The 18,600-nt window shown below is 56.0% G+C and overlaps 1 protein-coding gene and 2 long non-coding RNA genes across 6 annotated transcripts in view; 1 reads left to right on the top strand and 2 right to left on the bottom strand.

Annotated features, from left to right (window-relative positions):
• Positions 1–6,980: 6,980 nt before the first annotated feature.
• LOC115273603 lies at positions 6,981–7,764 on the bottom strand. 2 transcript variants are annotated; one of them, XR_003900860.1, is made up of 3 exons: positions 7,563–7,764; positions 7,378–7,461; positions 6,981–7,167 (listed from the first exon to the last, which is right to left on the bottom strand). It is a non-coding gene; the product is annotated as an uncharacterized LOC115273603 (long non-coding RNA). The 2 variants fall into 2 exon arrangements; XR_003900858.1 differs by having other exon boundaries at positions 7,378–7,764.
• Positions 7,765–11,931: 4,167 nt separating this feature from the next.
• Positions 11,932–18,588, bottom strand: LOC115273604. Of its 2 annotated transcripts, none has more exons than XR_003900862.1 (3): positions 18,403–18,505; positions 15,396–17,598; positions 11,932–12,095 (listed from the first exon to the last, which is right to left on the bottom strand). It is a non-coding gene; the product is annotated as an uncharacterized LOC115273604 (long non-coding RNA). The 2 variants fall into 2 exon arrangements; XR_003900861.1 differs by lacking the exon at positions 11,932–12,095 and having other exon boundaries at positions 15,181–15,585; positions 17,444–17,598; positions 18,403–18,588.
• The window catches only part of SIRPA (signal regulatory protein alpha), a 37,695-nt gene continuing 37,510 nt past the window's right edge, over positions 18,416–18,600 (top strand). The window contains exon 1 of one of the 2 annotated variants that reach the window (XM_029916712.1): positions 18,416–18,434. The gene's annotated coding sequence lies outside the window, so the exon portion shown is untranslated. Of the gene's footprint in view, positions 18,435–18,510; positions 18,595–18,600 lie in introns of those variants that run through there. The other variant, XM_029916711.1, reaches the window with a different exon arrangement.

The raw sequence follows: 18,600 nt of genomic DNA, 5'->3' as shown, positions 1-18,600 counted from the left end.
GGGGGCACTGATATCTACCATTTGTGCAAGGTTTTACAGCCCCCCTGCCTCGGAGCCCCACCCTTCTGGAAGCCTGTTTCAGCCCCCCAGGCTTGCAGACTAGCATCTGGGGGAGGGATGCTTCCTCCTGAACACACATGCCCGGGGAAGGCCCCTCCAAGGTGTCAGGACCTGGGCTTTGGCGGCCTAGAGGGGGCGGGGTCAATGTTTTCCCATCACTGCAGTATCCTGACCTCGCCCACCTCCTGCCAGCCTCTCTCATACACAGAGTTACCCCAGGGTACAGAGGAGCAAACCAAGGCCCAGAAAAGCCCACTGGCTCATGGGGGACACTGCAGGGATACCACCCTGGCCGGCCAGAACCCAGATGTGCCAAGTGTACTTCACCATCAGGATCTTAGTAACTCGGTAAGAAGGAGCGCTGATGTCACAAGGAGCGAGTGACCGGCCAGGTGCCTCTGTTCTCCAGCTGTGTGGCCTAAAGCAAGCTGCCCAATATATCCGAGCTCATTTTCCCCATCGGCTGGGTGGTATGATGGAGGGACCAGCACCTGGGGCCCCTTCAGTAGGAACTACAGCACAGGGAGGGGCGCCTAGGTGGCTTCTTTGAGCATTAGACTTTAACTCAGGTCATGATCTCATGGTTCGTGGGTTCAAGCCCCGCCTTGGGCTGTTCGCGGACAGCTCTCAGCCTGGAGCCTGTCTTCAGATTCTGTGTCTCCCTCTCTCTCTGCCCCTCCCCCGCTCATGCTCTGACTCTGTCTCTCAAAGAGAAATGTTAAAAATTAAAAAAAAGAAAAGAAAAGAAAAAAGACAGCACAGGGAATACAGTCAGGGGTGTTGTGATAGGGTCGTGGGGTGACAGATGGCCGCTGCGCTTGCAGTGAGCACAGCCTAGCATATCGACTTGTCGGACCACGGTGTTGCATGCCTGAAATTCATGTAACTTCCTGTGTCCGCTCTACTTCCTTTTTCTTTTTTAGTGAAAAAAAAAAAAAAAAGCCCTGCACCATGACCTTATGTCCTCTTGGGCTCCTTACTTTCCTGCCCCACTCTGTCTGTCACCAGCTTCACCCCCGTCTCCCCGCAGGGGAACGCAGGCCACACGGGGCTCTCTGAGCCTTTGTTGTGTTGGCTGTTGTTCCTCCAATGAAAGCCCGTGACCAGGGCCACCCAAGCACACAGGCCTTCGCATCCCTGTGGCCCTCGCAGACCCCAGGCGGCACTGGGAGGTATCTGGGCGGGCTGATTCTGGGCAATTCGCGCTGACCCGGCAGACGGCTTGGCTCAGGCCATGTGTGTCCTCTGCAGACCTGCCTGCACCGCAGCTAAGGCTCCGGAGCTGGGGCAGCAAGTCCCTCTGGCCCCCTCCGCAAGTGCCCTAGAACTGGCAGGCAGTGGGAAAGCAGGCCCAGGCTTGGCAGGGGCTCGGCAGGGCCTTGGCAGGGGCTCAGTGCCGAGGGGCAAGGCCCTGCCAACCTCACTCCCCCAAACAGCGACCGATTGTCCCGGCAGCTCCCGAGCCCCCAGGACCTCCCAGCCGGCGCTCTCTCACAGGGACACCCCACTCTCAAAGGGGCCGGCAGTCTGGCTGCTTCCGGCTGCCACGGGGCACGGTGGTCCCAGCCTCATGAGAGGCCCTGGGACTTCCGGGCGTGCTGGGAACTCACAGCCTGGTGCTTGGCAGAGAGCAGGCGAGGACAGATCCCGGAGCCGCCGATGCTCGTGGCATTTGTATGCAGGTGCAGGCCCCGAACATGAGCTGGAATCCATCACCAGAAAATAAAATACTCAGGGAGAGCAGGCCTCCGAAGACAAACGGCTGCGGGGCGAAGGTAACAGCCGCCCCTACCCGCCGAGTGCTCGCTCTGTCTTGCTCTCAGGGGCGTCTCTGAATGGAGCCTCATCCCACCCTCCCAGGAAGGGAGTGGGAGCTTATGGATCTCCACTTCTTGGAGAGGGGAACGGGGCGCACAGAGGAAATGCCACCTGCCCAGAAGAGGGAAGTCAGGATCAGAGCCCAGGCCTCCTGTCTCCGGAGGCAGCTCCTTGGTGGCTCTCCCACATCCCAGACCTTCCTGCGGGGGCAGGAGCTGATCCCTGGAGTCGTTTTTCCATGCAAAGCCCTCTTTTTGCACCACTCCTCCCCCAGAGCATTGGGTCTGCGTCTGGCCTTGGACCACCTGCATCAGAATGGGATACAGGGAACTTACTAAAAAGCATATTCCCAGGCCCACCCGGGACCTGCTGGGGCCAACTCATTTTTTTCACACCATCCTAATCCACTCTGATGCTCATCTGAGTTTGAGAATCACGGGTTTACAGACGATTCTGACGTAAACAGAACTAGCTTCCTGTTTGTTCGGTGAAGAAACCTTTCAAAGAGCGGCCTGTGTGGGAGCTGGAGGTGGTGATAAGAACTACTATTTTTCGGGGCGCCTGGGACACTCAGTCAGTTAGGTGTCCAACTTCAGCTCAGGTCGTGATCTTGTGGTTCATGAGTTTGAGCCTTGTGTCGGGCCCTGTGAGGACAGCTCAGAGCCTGGAACTTGCTTCAGATCCTGTATGTCTACCTCTCTGCCCTTCCCCTTCTCACACTCTGTCTCTGTCTATCTCTCAAAAACGAATAAACATTAAAAAATTTAAAAAAAAAGAACTACTATTTACTGAGCATTTACTATGTGCCAGATCTTTATATATATATATATATATATTTACTTTGGGGAGAGCACAAGTGCAGGAGGGGCAGAGAAGGGGAAACAGAGGACCCAAAGCAGGTTCTGGGCTGACAGTCTGACAGCAGCAAGCCCAATGTGGGGCTTGAACTCACGAACTGTGTGTGAGATGATGACCTGAGCCAAAGTCGGACACTCCACCTGACTGAGCCACCCAGGCACCCCTGCCTGGTCCCCTTCTAAGTTCTCCGTGGTCATTTTATCCTCGAAACAGCCCCAGTGAAGAGGTAACATGATTGTTTTTCCCATTTTACAGATGAGAAAATGGAGGACAGGGAGCTTTGTACAAGGTTGTGCAGCTAGAAGATGGCAAAGGCAGGATTTGAGCCCAGGTGACTCTCAGTGCTAAATTCAAATCAGGGTCCTGTCTCGCCTGCCCACGGCCACCACCCCACCCCTGTCCTGAATTCCACAGTCTAGTGGGAAGAAGAAGAAACATGCACAGGTTGTAAGCTTCATAGGGATGTTTACTAAGGGACGAGGCTGCATAGGCGGGGACCCCTAACCCGGAATGAGAAGCTTGTTGGAAAAGCCTTTGAGAGCTGGGCTCTGACAGACAAGTAGGAGTTTGCCAGGCAAGATGGTGGCCTTGTAGAAGCAGCTGGAGGCATATTCAGAGAAACACCATGTGACAGCCACATGGGGCCAGTGGAGAGCTTGGTAGCTTGGAAAGACCTTGAAGTCCTGGTCAAGAAGTTGGACTGCACCCTAGGACGATAGAGGAGCCACGGAAGGGTGGAGAACAGTCTTGACTTGTTCTCTGGACCCCTGCTGTGTGGAGTCCAGACTGAAGAGCCACGGCCCACGGGTGCATGGGGAGCTGGCAAGTTCCTTTATCGGGCCCGTGGGGCATCCAAGAGGGGAAGCTGGGAAGAGTTGGCGATACTTGGACAGGAGGCATCAGCGGGGGCAAACCTTCAGTCTGAGGTGGGTGAGGTGACCGCCCCAAGGGGAGAAGTGCCTTTGGGGCACCCCTCAGTCCTGATCTCCCAATCTTTGGCCACACTGGGGGGGGTCCCATCTGAAGTAGACCTCTGTCCTGCGGAGCACCACACCCATTCTTCCCTCGCCCATATTCTCAGCCTGGGGTGGCAGGCTGCTGCGTGTCCTACTGCCTTCTGAGATTCAAAGTCATTTGGAGGAGGTCTGTCTTGCCGCTGGGTGACCCAGCGCCTTCCAGGTGCCCTGGACATGCTCGAGGCACTCAATGTGAGCTAAGTCAGGTATGGTCAGTGGTGTGGGGTCACGGGATGGAAGTGTCCAAGGGGCCAAGCTTTCAATACTCTCCTAGCCCCCTGCACTCCCACATCCGCACGTCCACCTTCCTGGGCCCCCTGGCAAAGGCTTAGAGTCCGGCTCCCCACCACGGTGGCTGTGAGCAAGTCTCCATCTGTAAATAGAGATGCTAATATGTAACGGATAGAGAAATCAGGTCTACAAGGGTCACATGGATAAAGCCCCAAGGAAGGAATGGGGGAAGGGGCCAAGCCCTATAGTGCATGTCCAGACCCCATCGGACCCCCGTCTGAGTGCATTAAGACTTCTATCTCCAAGTCTGCACAACGGGGGTCAGCACTGTATGTGATCTTGTGAAGACTGGATACACACAAGGCCTGCACACAGGTGGGTAGAATCAGATTAGCGACTGCCCAGGCCCTAGCACTGCAGGGGCTATTGGTGGGGAGAGTGCCCTGGCCTGGCCTTGGCTGGAGCCTGAAGCAGGCAGCTGCGGGGGGAGGGCCAGGTCACAGGGAGCTCAGAGCCATAGGGCTGGTGCTGGCAACAAAAGGCATTTGCGTCAGATAATGGGTAAAGTGCCTGGTTATTCCATTAACTACATAGCAGAGTGGACCGCAGCAGAGAGAAACGGTGTTGGAAACCCACAGCGGGAGTGGGGGGCTAAGATCGCTGACCAGCAACCAGACGAGGGGGCTTCTGGGAGCTGCAGGAGGGTGGCCTCTGGGAGGAAGGGTGTGGGTGAAGCTGGGCTTCCTCCTAGACCCTCAGGGGATGCAGCAGGGGGCAAAATCAAAAAGCACATCCCAGATACTGCGGCAGCAGAAAGGGGTGCAGGAAGAGGGGACGACAAGCAGAGGCCCTGGTTGGATCTGGCCCAGCACATCAAGGATGGGAAGGAGGCCATCGTGGCTGATGCGAAGTGGGCAGCAAAGACAGTACAGCCTCAGGATTGGGAGGACGGAGGGACCGGACATACAGGGCAGTGTCAGCTGTAGGGCTTGGTTTGATTTTAAGCACACAGAAGCCCTGTAGGTTCAGAAGCAGGGGATGGACATGACCCAATTTAGATTACTCCTGGCTGCTGGTTTGGGGAAGGATGGCCGGGGCCAGGATGGGAGCAGGGGAGCTGAGAGGGGGCCTGCACCATATCCAGGCAGGTGGTGGAGGGGAAAGGTAGTGTAGACAAGGTGGAGAGAGGTGAATGGACTAGACCTGGGGTTCAAAGGCCCTGTGAATGGGTGAGGGTGTGAGGGAAAGATTGGGTAAGGGTGACAGGGATAAATGAGACTCTATGTCAATAAATCTTGCACATAGTATCTGCTCGATAAATACCGCCCATCAAAAGGGCTCAGTGTCTTGCCCCAAGCCCAGCCTTTTTCCAGGACCAGCCCTGCAGATCATGCAAGGTGGTATTTCAGGTCTCAGCTTCCTGGGTTGGGCCAGATGACCTTAGAGGGGAGAAGAGAGGACTCTCCACACTGGAGGCGTTCCATGTGAGCAACAGCAGCGGGGGCGCTGGGCTGAGCCCTGCCCAAGGTCACCAGGCTTGTTGGGGGCAGAGCAAGACCCGGAAACCTAGTCCGCTGATGCTGTAAGATCCCCCCTGTGATGGGAGAAGTCTGCGATTTCCCAGGCATGAATTCTGACCGCACTTTCCTCCAGAATCCACTGAGAAACAGATCCTTGAGACTGTTTCCTGAACTCGAGGCTTCAGGGTGCGTGCAGTCCCACCTCAGAGCCTTGACACTGAACTGTTGTTTTTTCTTCTTGAACTTTGCCGTGACCGCTCCCCGCCCCGTCCCCCAGCAATGCTGCAGAGGTCGCCCGCGGAGCTGACCCACGCCTCCCGGGTCCTGCAGGGTTTCCCAGCACGGGGCATCAGTACAGTATCCTGAAGGTCAGGTCATTACCACTGCCTCACCTTCTTCCACAGCCAAATTGGAAGGACTCCCGAGCCCTGTGCCAGGAGAGGCCAGCATGGTTGCCAACACCCACGCCATGGCGCCACAGCCCCCCTCACCCCTCCACCCCCCGCAATGGACTGGTGGGGCCGAGCCACATAGGATAGACCCACCTTTCCTGCTGGGAGACAGCCCAGGCGGAATCCCCCTTTCTTCCTCCAGGCTTAGCTCGGATGTGAGTCAGGGAAGGCCCCACTGACATTTTTCCTCCATCCTCCTCCCTGGCTCACGAGGGCATGTGCAGGCACAGCCTTACGTGGCAGGGAGGAGAGGTGGAACCAGTTAGAGCAAATGCACTGTCTGCTTTGCTTGGTAAGGTCATCCAGGAGCCTCAAGCCAATGGACAATCCTTCCTCCTGTCCCTAAGGCCCTGGCCTGATGCTGGCCCCAGACTCAAGACACAGGCTTCATAGTTAACCCCAGTGTGGTCCCTGTCCCCACTCAGGGCCAAGTTCACACACGGGACAATCAGGGGCTTAAGTGGCTGCCAGAGAAGGCCAGCCACCTGGTTATTAAATATTAAGTGGCAAGAGCCTGGGAATGTATAATTGCAAATGAGACTCTGGAGCAGATGTTGCCAACAGCTTGGACCAGTGCTCACAGTTGGGACCAACAGGGGATTTCAAGTCACCAAGCTGGGCTGCTGGTGACAGCTCTGCATTTACTGGGCACCTGCTGGGTGCCAGGCTCTGAACTGGAGGCTGTCAGTAGATAGATCGACCAGACGCGGTTATTAACTTCAAGGGGTTCCTAGTCTGGTAAAGAAAACATAGTAAGCAAAGACTCGTGACCTAAGGTAGCAAGTTCTGGGCGCAGGTAATCCTAGGGGAGAGGTTTGGGCCTAGGGGGACACCTATAAGGAGGTGGGGGCTAGAAGCTTCAGAGGGAAAATCCTGAAGGATGTATCTGATCTGTTAGGCATTCAACAAACATTGACTGAATACCTACAGTGTGCCAAACATTGTGGCAGATTCTGGGAAATATAGTATTAAGTCAAACTCTCATCTCTTGTGGCACTGAAAAATAAGGGAGACCTCACATTCCATGGATGGGTAAGAGTTTGCATCATGACGAAGAGGCAGAGAGGAGCAAGCCCGCGCAGATCGGGAGGCATGAGTAAGTGAAACAGGTTCAAGGTGAGGAGAGAGTTCAAGATGGCTGGACCAATGCAGAGGGGGATGGCTAGCCATCGGGGCCTGAAAAGCTGCCACGTGCAGAAGTTTGGGTGAGTCCTAGAGGAGATCAAAGTATGGTAGAATGACCTCCCTCAGAGACGGTCCATGGCTCCCAGGATCCCTGCAGTAGGACTAGCCTTTCAAGCCACCCTCCTAAGCAACCATGAGAGGATGGTGCCTGGTTAGCCACCCATGCCACCCTGGGCTGGGCTGCCGAGCCTTGGCGGCTGAAGGCCTCAGAGAACCCCACCCCGGCCCTCCTCACACCTGCAGGCTATTATCCCAGCTCCTGCGCGGCTGAAAACAGATCCTGGGAACACAGGCGCCTTTGTCTTTGATGAGAACGCAGTCCTAGCACAAGGTGACAGGGGTAACATGAGAGCCCAGACCATTCAGGGGACGAGTCCTCGCCAAGGGAAGATTCCAGTTCAACACCCCCACGAAGGTCTCACTTGATGGGCCTCCCTCTCTCTCCACTGCCCAGCCCAGAGCCAGGGGGCGGATGGCATGAACTTCCAAGGTCATTCTTTGGCCACGGTTCTACACAAAGAAAGGCAAGAGAATGAAGAGAAAGAGAAGCTCTGTGCTGGAAGAGCCTAAGATCCCGGGAGGATTTAGAGTCTGGGAACACAGTTCTAAGAGCCCAGAGGGGCAGGAGGCTGAGCTTCTAGAATCCTATAGATCTAAAATGCCAGCATTCTAGAATCCTTTGATTGTGAGACTCTAGCTTGATTAGAAGGAAGATATCAACAGACATCACCTCCTCCTCCTTGAATTCCTGCCTCTGGAGAGAAGCCCACACCTCTAACTCCAAAGCCATGCAGGCTTGTTTTCCCCTTTCTGCCTTTAAATTGTCTTCTTGCTCCTTGGTGTCTGCTCCTCTGCACACCCCTCCCCAGCCCCTCCTCCGAGCCTGGCAGCCCACATGTGCCATCTGCATATAACCCACTGATTAGCACAGCCGCCACTGAGCGGGAGAGGAGGGGAGTGGAGCCCTGCGGCCTGCCACTCAGACGGCCTTCGGCAGACCAGGCCGCAGGGAGTCGCTCCTGGCCCCCCAGGAGGGCTGAACAGGGGAGGCGAGACACACTCCTGCACACACACACAGGCACGCCAGCACACAGACACACAAAGACACAGAGCGACAGGCAGACAGTGTGCACGCACACACATTCAAACAAGCCAGCCAGCTAGAGGCAGACACACAACCCTACGGTGACACCCCCCCCCCCACATATACGAAAAGATCTAGAGAAAGACATGCACAGCACGCGTGTGTATGTGCAGGTGACACACACACATGCCTACAGAGGCAAAGCCACACAGAGCAACACATTATATAGGCATGTACATATATGCATAGACCAACATAGGCAAATAAGCCCAGAGATGTCGTGTTACTTAGACCGAGAGCCTCCCGGAGGGACACAACATTGTGTTGTTAGTGCGCCGTCCGAAAGAGAATTGCCAAGAAAGTCATCCTTCCCATCCCCCTCTCATCCCTCCGCCACCCCACTCATTCAGGGGACATTATTGAAAGCCTCCTGCGCACCCAGCCTAGCTTTTTGGCCCTTGGGACATCCCAGAGCGGAGACACAGTGCCAAGGAGCCCGGGAGCAGCTGAGACACACAGAGACACTGGGTCCTGGCAACCATCCCCAGAGCCTGCATAAAATGCATTTGCCCAGAAAGGTGATGAGCTCCCTGTTGGCTAGAGCCAATCTAGTGTAATAGAGAGGATTGCGTATCAGACGGGAGAAGGGCTGCTGGGCGGGGAACCGATGGCCTTTAAAATCCCTTCCAGCGCGAAGAGTCTCTGTCAACTCCACTGGGTTTCCGAACAGCCATTGCCACCCTTCCCTTCCGAGTCCCTGTCAGTCAACACATTTTAAACACGCATCCCAACGTATGTTTATGCACACATGTTCATATCCTTTTTCAGCATGTTATACACTCCGTGGAACACAGAGACGCAAAAATAGAAAACTCAGGAAAAATGCGATGAAAACACATAGATCGCTACCTAAAAGGACAGGTAGAACGGAGGGAAAGTGATAGAACATTTATTGAGTGCCTCCTGTGTGCCAGACTTTTGATATATAGTCTTCCTTTGAATCTTCAGAATAGCCCTGCATAAAGGGCTATCATGGGTGGTGGTGGTGGTGGTTGTTTTTCTTTTCCTTTTTTACAGATGAGAACCTGAAGCACAGAGAGGCAGAGTCTCTTACCCAGAGTCACACCACCTGGGAATCTGGACCCAAGCAGGCTGGCTCTGGAGCCTCGTACGCCCCCGCTGAAGTTTCCGAATGACTCAGCAGAGTGGTGGGGAGAGGGGAAAGATCCGTTTGGTTTCTGGAGCACAGACAGTGGCAGGTTTGGGGCCCTCGGGCTGGGAGGAAGAGGCCACAAAATTTGTCTAGAGGGGCACCTGGGTGGCTCAGTCTGTTAAGCGTCTGACTCCAGTTTAGGTTTGTATGATTTCGCAGTTTGTGGGTTCGAGCCCCACGTCGGGCTCTGTGCTGACAGCTCAGAACCTGGAAGCCTGCTTTGGATTCTCCGTCTCCCCTTCTCTCTGCCCCTCCCCTGCTCATGCTCTGCCTCTGTTTCTCAATAATAAATAAATGTTTTAAAAAATTGTCCAGAGCATCAGATGACACCTCGGGAGGATTTAGGCTTGAATCTGAGCAGCAGGTTAGGATTCTCAGGCCACTGGAGACAGTTGGGTAAGACAGATACCTTGCTACTCAAAGTGCGGTCTGTGGCCCAGCAGCTTAGGCCTCACCTGGGAGTTTGTTTAGAAAGGGTTCAATCCCGGGCCCCGCCCCGGACCTGCTGGGTCAGAAGGTACAAGGGACAAGTGTGAGAAGTCCCAGACTGTTGAACTCAACCGGTCTGCAATCCCGTCCCACCGGGACGAAGGGAAGCAAGCCCAGCCCTGGTCATCCTGAGAGGGCTCCCTCCTCTCCAGGGCTGGCGGGGTTCCAGAGCCTCAGAGAGTCCCGGAAAATCCAAAGTGGCTTCCAGGAATCCATCTCCACCTCTTTCCCTGTAGCTCCTGGGCCCCACCTTGCTCTAAATAAAAGCCTGAAAGCTGTTGTTTTCACCGATATTCAGGTGAGGCTCTCCCTCTCACTTTCTTCTGGAAACTCCATTCCCTGAGCAAGATGCTCGCAGCCACACTTCTCCTCGGCAGCTCTCACTACCTACAGAGTGCGTGGTGCATTTCCTCTGCCAGGTGCTTATCTGCTGCTGGACTGGGGGTGCCACCAGCGCCCACATAGCCCCTGGCCCCCAGCCCGCAGCACGTGCCCAGGAAATACCTGTGACCGAGGACCTGGATCAGCAGCGCTGTGGGGCTGTGGGGTCTGGGAGAAGCCAGACGCCTTGTGACTCAGGTCTGGCATCCTGGGACCACCCTGACTCTTACCCGAAGGCGTCATCCCAGGCCCCCAGCCCTGCTCAGCAAAGGGGCAGCCTGCCCTGCCAGCCTGCGAGCCCCCGCATCTTCACCAACCGCCCAATTCTCTCTGTAACTCCTCCGTTTGAGCCTTTAGCCAGAACGCAGAAGGCCTTAACTATGGGCCACCCTTCTGTCCAACCCCCTGCGACACCGATTGACCAGACCCAGCTGTTTGCCTGCAGTTGGGGAGAAGAAAGCCCAGGAGGGCAAACTTGGACTGATGTTTCCTAACTTGGCTCATTTCCCTCTTGGTGCTCTAGGCTTCTCTGTGCAGCGAGGGACAGTGACTGCTCTCTTGACTGGACAGGGGCTGACACTCAGGGAGAGAGGAAACCCTGGTAGCAGATTTCCGGTGCCAGCCCACTCAGTGCGCCAGGCACTTGGAGGTAGGACAGGAGAAGGGTGGGGTGCAGATGAGCAGGATACGTAAGGGGCTTGGCCCTGAAAGGTCTGGTTCATCACCTTGCTCGACACTGATCCTGAGTCACCCCGCTAGTCTCTGCCCCTGACAGGACCTCCATTTGCGCGGCTGTGCAAATGGGTACGAATGTGAGGGGCCAACCCTGGGCAGGTGAGGCCGGTGTGTGAGCCCAGCCTGCACACAGCATGGCTGCAAGGCCCCCATGGCCTCCCAGAACCTTTCTCCTTGCTCCAGAGGCACGGGCACCGTGGAGGCGAGTGTGGCCACCGTGGCCCCAGGGCCACCGAGTGGAGAAAGTGGTGTGTGTTGCTTCAGCTTTCCTGAGAGCTGGGCCAGTTCCTGGCCAGGGACAGATACTTCCTCTCGGGAACAGGAATTAGGCCAGCTGGAGTCCTGGCCTCCCTGCCTGGGAAGGAAACCCAAGTTCAAGGAGGACATCTGTTCCTCGAGGAATCCCAGGCCACGCGGGGCTGTTGGGCAGAGAGGCACTGCACCACACAGACGAAGCTGCTGGCCACTCGGCTCCCCCCTTCACTTTGTCAGCATCACTTACGGAGTCCCCGCTCTGTGTCTGCACAGCTCCAGGTGCCGGAGAACAGACTCAAGGGCCCTGCGTGGAGGAGGAAAGTCCTAGCAACCAAGAACTCTATAATATTTACATGCTACTCCAGGGAAAGAAAGTGGGGTAAGGGGATAAAAAATGATGTGGTGAGTCTGGCTGGCTCCATTGGTTAGGTGTCGGACTTCATTTCAGGTCATGATCTCTCGGTCTGTGAGTTGGAGCCCTGTGTCGAGCTCTGTGCTGACAGCTCAGAGACTAGAGCCCACTTCGGATTACGTGTCTCCCTCGCTCTCTGCCCCTCCCCTGCTCGCACTGTGTCTCTCTCTCTCTCAAAAAATAAATAAATATTTTTAAAAATTATTTTAATGATGAGACACTTTTAGGGGCACCTGGCTGGCTCAGTCCGTTGTTGAGTGTTCAACTATTGGTTTCGGCTGCGGTCATGATCCCAGGGTCGTTGGTTGAGCCTCCCATCAGCTCCGTGCTGAACATGGAGCCTGCTTGGGACTCTCTTGCCCTGAGGTGGGTGCCTGCTGGCCACGCTAGGGGAAGGCAGGAGAGATGAGCGTGACCACGTTGCAGTGAGCCAGGGCAGAACAGGGCGCAGTGGGTGGGATTGTGAGAGCACTGGGGCCGGCGGGGGTGGGGGGGCACACTGAGGACTGGGTTTCACTGCAGGAGACAACAGGGAAGGCTACTTGGCAGTTTAGACAGAAGGAAGGACAGGATGGGGAGGCCAGTGAGCAAGCAGGAAACCAGGTAAGAATCCAGGTAACTGCATGAATCCAGGTGAGAGCTAAGGCAGGGGGGGGGGGGCAGGCAGGGCAGAGGGTGATAGGGGTAGTAAGGAGCTGTCAGATTCGGAGTCTGTTTTGAAGGTAGAACCAAAACGATGGGCTGGCAGCACTGTGAGTGGGAAGTAAGAGAGAGAGAGCTCAAGGGGGACATCTGAGGGACCGCATGCACGGGGCTGAGATGGAGAAGTGGGGACAGAAGCAGGCACCAAACACAGTTCTCAGCTGCCTGTTCCGCCCTCCCTCCCTCCCTCCTTCCCTCCCTCTCTCTCTCTCTCTCTGTATCCCTCTCTAGCGCGTGCGCGCACACACACACACACACACACACACACACACACACACACACACACACCTGCCTTTTTTACCTATTAATCCTGCCCTCAATCTGTTTTCAGGAGAGGAAACTGAGGCTGGGTGCACCCAAGACCACAAGGCCAGTACCGGGTAGAACCTGAAGGTGAGTGCACAGCTCACCTATTGAGCTATCCTGTCCCCTCACCCCTGGAAAGAGTTAGACTCATCCGTTCATTCATTATTTCACTCATCATTTGGAGGCCTGTGTGCCTATGACCAGTCAACGGGCCCAGGGCTGGATGCCACAGAGGGGCCCGGAAATCACAGAGCCAGCCCTGTGGTGGTGAGGGACACCCGGAGATAGCACCATGGGGCCCCAGGTTCTCAGCAAAGGAGAAGTCAGAATGTGCAGAGGTTTGGAGCAGGGGCTCGGGAATGAGAACCCCTCGATTCAAGGTCTAATTCCGCAGCTCATAACCTTACCCTTAGCCTCTCTATGCCTCAGTTTTCTCATCTGTGAGCTGGGGATAAGAATTGTGGTCATGTGAGTCAGAGTGACTAGCAATCCACTGAAGTCCTTCAAGCCCGGGGCTCAGTAGGCACTCCTGCATTTTAGCCAGATTAGTATTACCACGGGGCAGAGTCCGCACTTGAATTCCCGTCTCCCAATGCGCGCCAGAGCCATCAGCTTTGTGACTTGATGCCAGCCCTTGCATCTCTGCCCTGCAGAGGCCCCTACCCAGGGGTGTTGAGGAACACTTGGCTCCGCACAGCTGGGCTCAGCACCTGGCAGAGCCAGATTCCCGGAGCCTGAGAACAGTGTTTAGGGCCTGACAGTGTGGCCCCACCCCTGAGGAGCTCAGGCGGGCTGCCTGCCTGCCAAGATACTTAGTCGCTGATTTCCCTTGGAAAGCACTAATTACAGCGGGCTCCCGCAGGCCCTGGCTCGGTCATCTGTCACAGCCCCTCAGCCTCGGGGCACTGGCTGCCCCCTCGGCTTTTCCCTGGGCAGGGAGGACAGGAAACAGAGGGGTAGGCAGACCCCACCCACAGGAAAGCTGGGACTGGGCCCTGAAAACATTCCTGTGGGTGTCTTCAGTGGCCCCAGGACTGTAGCATCAGAACCACCTGGAACCTTGTTAAAATGCAAATTCTCAGGCCTTTCCTAAGCCCCAGAGCTTCTGGGGGCGGGGCCCTGGGATGCCGGCATTAACAACCCCTCCAGCTGCTTACTGCTCAGTAAGAAAACCACCGCTCCGATTCCTGTGCAAAAGTGGGGTACTGTGGAAAAGTGGGGTACTGTGGAGAGGTGATTATAAGTGGGGTGCTTTGATGTATAGGCTCAGAGACCCCTCATCTCCAGGTACTGCTGATTTCTTGTCCCTCCAGCCTGGGCTGCTCAATTTTTTAACTGAATACATATTTATTGACAACCTACTCTTTACTGTTGAAGGCCCTGGGGCTTCAGTACTGGGAGAAAACCACAGACACCAGCAGCATCTTTTCCTCTAGTAACACATCCCTTGCAAGAGACCGTGTTAGGTATCCTGCCATTACTCGCCAGTCTAGGCAACTGAGGCACGGTCTGGGCAGCACTGGCGTCTGACCACAGGATGTACTTTAGACGGGCACTGGACCACCATGGGCTGGGCTGACCTGCGGCTATTCTAAGAAATGGACAAAATGCAATCAAGAGCCCCAACAATGACATGTCCTGAGGCACGCTTGGAAGACAAAATAGAGTTAGGAAGGGGCAGCATGCTCTGAGTGGTTGGAGAGGGGACTATTTCAACAGAGTAGGCCGACAAGGTGGCCTGTGAGCAGAGCCCTCTCTAAGGCGGCTTTCTGGTACCTCTCCAAGGAGGCACTCTTGGTACCTCTCCTGTGCTGCGGTCTGAATGTCACAAGCACCCGCCCATAAAGGAGAATAGCCACGGAACTGACCTGGAGACATGAGTTCGAATCCTACACAGCTCAGCCGCTCACTAGCTGCGTGTCCCCTGAGATTATGTTTCTGCAGCTATTAAATGGCTGCCGGGAGCCTTGGCCATACCCCACATCCAGGTCGGGGAGCAGAGCAGACACCCAGTAAGAACACCCCCACTGCCTGCCCCTCTCCCGCCCCTGCTTGCTCACCGGCTCCTCACAGGGCCTCTCTGGGGCAGTTGGTGCCCTGGTCCAGGATGCCCGGGAGTCCTCCCTATTTTTATTTTTATGGTTCTGGCTCCATAGCTGAGGCCTCTAGTTCCGCATGACTCCTCCTTCCCAGAAAACTAGGTAGTTGGCAACCCCAGCCTCCTGACAGGCCCCACACAAAGGCAGCCTGGCAGGCCTGCCCGCTGATGCCAACCCAGGGTTCTGGGAAGTGAGGAGCAGAGCCCAGGCAGGGCTGCTGCCCCGCGGAGCTGGGTCCCTGCAGGCCCCGGCAGGCCCAGGCAGAGCGACCCTGGACCACTTACTCTCTGCCTCTGGGGACACAGTGGAGTTGCTGGGCTTTCCATGAGAGGAGGCATGCCCAGCGACCTCACACACCCAGGGCACCCCCGTCCCCGCAGAGGCACACTCCAGATTTGCTCCCACCATGGATGCCTTCATATTCCTGCCCCCCATGTCAGGGTCAGTCGGGGTTACTCCTATTTCACAGATGAAGAGACTGAGGCCCACGAAACACATTGCCCCAAGTTGCCTAAGTCAAATTGGGAGTGTCTTGGCTTTGACACTCCTGATCCCCACACCCCTACCACGCATGCTCACCCAAGTCTTCTTTCTAGGGCACCTCAGACAGAGAATGACTCCGGCCGGAATTCCAGAATGGATGCCTCTGGCTGCTGAGTGGAGAGTCAAAGGGAGAAGGGGAGGCCGAGGTGGCAAGAAGGTGCCCAGGTGGGAGGCACTCCAAAGCGGCTTCGTTCTGAATGGGACCGGAAGCTGGAACCAGGCATTGCTGGCAGGTGGCACACGGTGAGAGACGGAGAGCAAAGCAAGGATGGGGTTGCCTCTGGTTTCCCTTCTCGAACCTCAGTTTTCCCTCAAATAGCACGTTCTCTGAGGGCTCCCAGACCCGTCTCCTCTTGTGGGCACTCCTGGGCCCCTTCCCTGCTTTACTTTCCCCTGTAGCCTCATCCCCGTCTTGTATACTGATTTGTCTGCTTGCCCCTGCCTGGGGTTTTTATCTGGTTTTGTTTTGTTTTGTTGGTTTTTTACCTCCTCCCCCAACTCCTGTATCCCCAAGCCTAGCACAGTGCCTGGCACATGATAGATGCTTCAGGAATATTGTCGAGTGCATGAACGAATAGTATACGTATGGAGGAAGTTGGGTTTTAATCCAGGGCAACCTGGGAGGCCACCTACAAGGGTGGCCGGTTCACATCAATGACCCGCCATAATTGCTCTGTGTGACTTCAGGCAAATTGTCCCCAACCTCAGCATACCCACCTGCCCATTGGTCTCAATGACCTCTCAGCCCTGATGGTCAGTTAAGGGTGATTTTTTTCTGTGGTCTCTGGATCAGGAGAACAAGGCCAGACCTCCCTCCTGGGGCAGAAGGGGGCATGAAAGGGGCTCCTGTGTTGGGAAGGCCTGCTGACCATCTTTGCCAAAGGTGCTATGTATAAATAGCAGCTGGTTCAATTATTATCCTTCCCTAATCCGCAGTTTCTTAATCCTGGGCAGGTCTGTGTGTGTATCCCGGGGAACGGTGGATGGCAGAGCCTTCTGGAAGCCCGGGCCCGGAGATTGCCTCGTCTCTGACTTTCACCAGCAGCTCCTGCCCCGCCTTGTACCCCAGATAGATTTGGGTGATGGATTTTCCCAAGAGCCTCAGCTGGGTACCTTCATGGTCTCTGCCAGAAGTGGCCTGTGGAGTTAGAGACTCTCCCCTCGCCCCAAGAAATGAGGAGGATCCAAAAACAACCTCCTCACTGGTGTCCCGATTGCATACTCCCCCCGCCCCTCAAGCCCCACCATCCTCTCTCCACCAGACTGGCCTCTTAAAACACGTACATCAGACCTTGGCGCCTCCCTTCTTAGCACCCTCCGGGGATTTCCTATTGGCAGAACAAATGCCGGCTTTTTACCAAGGTCGGCGAGGCCACCGGCTGGACCACTGTTCCCCATCTTCGCTGTTTCCCCTCTAGCCAAGGTGGCCCCCGGGCCTTTATATATGCTGTTCTCTCTTCCTGGAACAGCAAATCCCCAAATCTTCAACTTGCTGCCCCCATCTAGTGGCTCTCACAGGGGCCCTGGCCTTATCTGAAAGAGCCCTCACTTCTTACTCTCTACGCCCAAGCTTCTGTTGTTCACAAATTATTTCTACTTGTCTACTTATCTGTCTCCCCACTAGCATGTAAATTCCTTGTGGACAGGGACCTTGCATGGGTCATTGCTGTGCCTCCCACACCCAAAGAAAAGAAAATGCCCTTGCACTTTAAATACTGCTCTGTGGGCTCCCAAGGATGGGGGCCAGAATAGCTTACTTATTTATCAAATGCTATCTAGGGCTTGGGACATGCGAGACACTTTCTGAACTATTGGGCAGACATGAATTCACCGAATCCTCACACCAGCTTGTTAGGTCCATCCTCCTGTCAGCCTCACTGCCAATGAGGAAGCTGTGGCCCGGAAATGGTAGGATATTGTCTCGGGTGCACATGGTCACAAGAGATGGCTGGCAGGATTAGAACCCGAGGAGCCTGGTCCATGCCCTCAACAGGTGTACCCCACCTGCCTCTCCCCTTAGCACCACCCGAGGACCAGGCATTGGACAGGGAGGCTGGGGTGGGGTAGGGCTAGGGTCACACTACCAAGGTCTTTAGCCTTGAAATCAGGAAATTAAATCCTGTTTTGACCCCAGGCCTTGCACAAGTCGAAAGTGGGCTCCCTCTGTGGGTATCAACTTCTTCTCTATTTACAGGGCTGTGGCCAGTCTTCCTGGCTTCATTCATGTCCTCCGACAGGCCTGGTGAAGCAAAAAGGGTTATTGCTTATTTCCAAGCCCCCGTCCCTCCAGTTAGCAGAGGGTCTTGGACTCCTGGACTGCCCACCTTTGCCAGGTGGCCAGGACATTCCCACTCCCTATCACTGACCTGCCTACTGATGGGAACACAGTGTCCCTCAAGGAAAAAAGAGAAACAGAGACAGAGAGTTGGAGAGAGGGAGTGAGTGGCTGCTTTTTCACCAGGAGGCTCTGTCCTCTGTCTCCAGGCTGCTTGCCCGGTTGGCCTTTCCCCCATCTTCCCCCCTGCCTGTCATTTTCCTGGAGTCCAGGCCTTCAAGCCCCATCTCTCCCCCACACCCCTGCCTGGGCCTTCCCCACACACTGAACCCATGCCTGACACAGAGGCACCTGTCTGGGAGAGCCTAGTGACCCGAGCCGCCTGACCCATCCCCTCTGGGTTCTCGGCCACAGCCCCCCTTCTCGCAGCCTCTCCTCCCTGCTTCCCTGCGCCTCTTTTCTAGGCAGTACTGAAGTCCTTCCTACACACACGCTATTTTTGTACCATCACTCTCTCCTTCCTCTCCCCCTTCCCCCTACATTCACTTACTTCCTGCTTTTCCTTCACCTCGGCCCAGCTCTGAAAGAACCGGGCCCCTCGTGCGCGCGCCCACCCCCCAGAGGGGCCTTCAGCTTTAGGACACAGGGACAGGGCCACTCGGGGAGGGGCAGAAGGCAGACACCCCCTCTCCGTCCCCCCCCCCTCCTCCATCCCCACTCCGGCGCCGCCTCCAGCCGCTCGCCAGCCGGCGGGAAGCGGGGACTAACCGCGGCCGGAGTCCGGAGGCGAGGGAAGGGAGGTCGGTCGCAACTTCCCCAGTCCACCTTAAGAGGACGATGTAGCCAGCTCGCGGCGCTGACCTTAGAAAAACAAGTTTGCGCAAAGTGGAGCGGGGGGCCCGGCCTCCGGGCAGCCCCGGCGGCGCTCCCGCTGCCTCCCTGCCGTCGCCGGCGGCGCAGGTCCGC

Source organism: Suricata suricatta, chromosome 12 (genome assembly GCF_006229205.1).
Source record: "Suricata suricatta isolate VVHF042 chromosome 12, meerkat_22Aug2017_6uvM2_HiC, whole genome shotgun sequence".
In the NCBI taxonomy this organism is placed as follows: Eukaryota; Metazoa; Chordata; class Mammalia; order Carnivora; family Herpestidae; genus Suricata; species Suricata suricatta.
The sequence above is the reverse complement of the archived record's forward strand: the minus strand, read 5'-3'. Positions and strand labels throughout refer to the sequence as shown.